The sequence below is a fragment of the Oreochromis aureus genome, linkage group 3, assembly GCF_013358895.1.
Source record: "Oreochromis aureus strain Israel breed Guangdong linkage group 3, ZZ_aureus, whole genome shotgun sequence".
In the NCBI taxonomy this organism is placed as follows: Eukaryota; Metazoa; Chordata; class Actinopteri; order Cichliformes; family Cichlidae; genus Oreochromis; species Oreochromis aureus.
This window is the reverse complement of record NC_052944.1, coordinates 116,135,709-116,138,923: the sequence shown is the minus strand read 5'-3', so window position 1 is coordinate 116,138,923 and position 3,215 is coordinate 116,135,709. Positions and strand designations below refer to the sequence as shown.

At 37.6% G+C, this 3,215-nt stretch overlaps 1 long non-coding RNA gene across 1 annotated transcript; it reads right to left on the bottom strand.

The window, feature by feature from the left end:
• Nucleotides 1-261: 261 nt before the first annotated feature.
• LOC116323903 lies at nt 262-2,013 on the bottom strand. Its single transcript, XR_004199737.2, has 3 exons — nt 1,967-2,013; nt 1,094-1,222; nt 262-594 (listed from the first exon to the last, which is right to left on the bottom strand). It is a non-coding gene; the product is annotated as an uncharacterized LOC116323903 (long non-coding RNA).
• Nucleotides 2,014-3,215: the final 1,202 nt, after the last annotated feature.

Genomic DNA, 3,215 nt, shown 5'->3' with positions numbered 1-3,215 from the left:
TTCAGCTTGGCTCCTTTTGAGATTACAATATAATAGGCATGGATGCACAATAGTAATGCTCACCAGTCGGGTAACTTCTGACAGTAATATCAGACATTTATGCGTTAATAAAACAGTAAATCTGAGCTGTGTAAAGACTTAAAAAAAGACATAGGTCAAATTTTGTTAGTCTACTTTTTAAGTCTTAATATTGTAATGCATTAATTTTGTAATGATTGTTCATGCAAATAAAAACGTAGAACATTATCTGCATTTCTTATTATTTATTGCAAAAAGCATCCAGCATAAACCACAAATTTATGAGTAACAACAATGCAATGCAGAAAGCTGCAATACTGACATAACTGTGGAAGTAACAAAGTATCTGTCTTGCTTGTTTCTTTCTTTCTTGCATCTTTCTTTTAATGCTATGATCCTGTTGTGGCTGTAGTACTTTATGGCAACCCAGTCTCTGCATTTCCGAGCTGCCAGCTCTGCTTGGAAGCAGCAGTCACATTCCTTTTTACCTGGTACTTTGCAGCTTGTTAGGAAATGAAACGTGCCGCTCAACAACCTTCACTTCATCACTTGTCCACTTGCTTCTCACCTTCCCAGCTGTCATAAATGGAAACAGAAGAAAATATCTTAATGTGAATGCAAGAAAAGATAGAAAATATTCTAGTTTATAATGTGAATACAAAATGTTCTTAAACCTTGCTTTCTATTGGAGCACTTTAAAGGAGCAATAAGCACAATTCATCACACTTAGGTTGAAGGAATTAAAAAAGGTTATGTGAAGAACTAGAGGTGTAATTACATCTGAAGTACAGCATGAAGTCACAATCCCTCTCTCTGTGTTGATCTCCAGCCATAGACTTTGGCTTGGTTTACAGGCAGTGCACAACAGCACACCAAGCAGTGAAAAGATATTGCTTATTGCTCCTTTAAGGATGCTTGGAATGAACCATTTGAGGTGCTGTGTTCTGCTGGGAATAAAAGAAGATGAAATGATTTATGATAAAAGCTCTCAATAGTGTCATGTCGGAAAAAAATAAACCTGTCCTTTGAGCACAAGTATATTCACCTAAAACATTTTGTATTTGGGTGCCTTTACCCTTTCTTGGTGAAGTGTTGCTAATGTTTTTGTTGTCCAGGGTGGTTGATGCAGAAGTGGCCTCCATGTTGTTCAGGGCAGCTGAGTAAAGCGTGTGGCTTGGGACCCCAAAATTTTTGGTCCTTGAACCTTTGAAAAGTAACAGTGAAATATGAGAATTAATGCACACAATAGGTTTGTTTCCTTTTTTCTTTGCAGTCTAGGCAAAGTCAGCGTTGGGCAGTGATTAATTCTACATTTGATGTGTATATTTTACATGTGAACATAATCTACTGATAATCATCATAGTGTAATTGTTCAAAATCAGAGAGAGAATTATCGTCATCATGCCAACCATCCCTGCTGTGCAGTTTCAATGTAACACACACTAGAGTTGTTGGTTCTACAACTTGAGAAAGACTACTAAAACACACTCATGTCCTTCACAGCTTAAAACAATATGAGGACATGATGACTGAACACATGTAGAGTCCATGTTCCTGACTTCTAACTTCTCCTGCTGTTGTCAATAAAAGCTCTAAACCCAACACTGATGTAAAGCCATCTATTTCCCAGAAATCCAATCATGTAAACTGATCAGCGGGAGGTTAAATGGACAAAAAAATGTGTAAAAGGACAAAAATATCAAATTTAGTCAGAATAAAGATCAAGCTGATGCTTTAAGGGAAAGTTTGGACTAACAAATGGTATAGACAATTACTTTCTCCTAATGCTAATGTAGATTTTGGGAAACTTTCACCTAAACTGATTGTTTTAATACAATTAAAGTGCATTTCATTTATGCACTAGGCCCAACTGACACATATACTTGATACCAAATACAAAAAAATAATGTGTAACCTGTTGGAAGAATGAAGTGGGTATGTCACTCACCAATTGGTCTGTATGAGGCTGAGACAGGACCTCAGCACTTGGTGTCTGCAACAAAAGACAACAATATAACGTCAGAAACATTCTCTAGTATAAATCCCGACTAGATAATTAACTACAGATCATATTTGTATCAGTGAACATTATTCACAGAAGGATCTGACTTCCTTATACCAGATTCTATAGAAACTTAACACTGTACAGCTCTGCTACCAACAATATGAGGACAGTGTAACACACACTAGAGTTGTTGGTCCTACCACATGAGGAAGGCAACAGAAACACACTCATGTCCTTCACAGCTTAAAACAATATGAGGACATTGTAACACACACTACAATCACTGGTCCTACCATATGAGGACTTCTACTTTCCTGTAGAAGGTTGAGACAGGATGGAGGGACAGCAGGGAAGTAGCTGGCACAAATGATTCTATTGACAGAACAGGGAACCCAGATAGCAAGACGACATTGAATCTATGTTGATTTTTCATCCGAACCGTCGTATATGGTCGGGGTTGAAATGCCAATGTTGTAACAACATTGAAATACTGTGGTAAACCGACGGTCTTACTATAGAGACGTTGTGACGATGTTGATTCACCGTTGTTTTTTGTCATTGATATTTGATCTATTTATAGTCGACCAGGTGACAACAACAACGTCGAGAAAACGCTCTATTTATAGTTGACGATCATTCGCCCGGTCACCATCAAAACCATCGATTTGTAGTTGAGCATTAAATTGCATTGCAACTGATCGGGTATAAAGTACCAGAGAAAGTAGATTTATTGTTCATTTGTTATCAATGACTTGGTCTAGTTCACCAGCTTTAAAAATCGTGTCTACGTGCAATTTATGTATAGTTGACCGGAAATTAAAGCAGCGATCACTTGACTATTCCGCAGCACCCTCTCACATTGGTACATCCCCCAGGTATTCATTGTCTTCTACAGTAGAGCGGGACATTTGATTTACTCTCAGCGGAATTGACCGGAGAAGGCATCAGTTCATGCACTGCACTGGCCTGCACCACGATTAGTATAAGGTAAGAATGAATGATTTATTTTTCCTACTCGTTATTTCCATGTTTGCATTTGAATAACAGTAAAAACTCGTTAATGTTGTACATTAACAAGTTTTTTACTGTTATTCACGTTGTTCCCACAAAATGTGGTAGCCCGAAATTGTGTCTACTTCTTACAATCCGCAACAAATAAATTGCACTGCGAACAAAGTATATCAACAAAGAA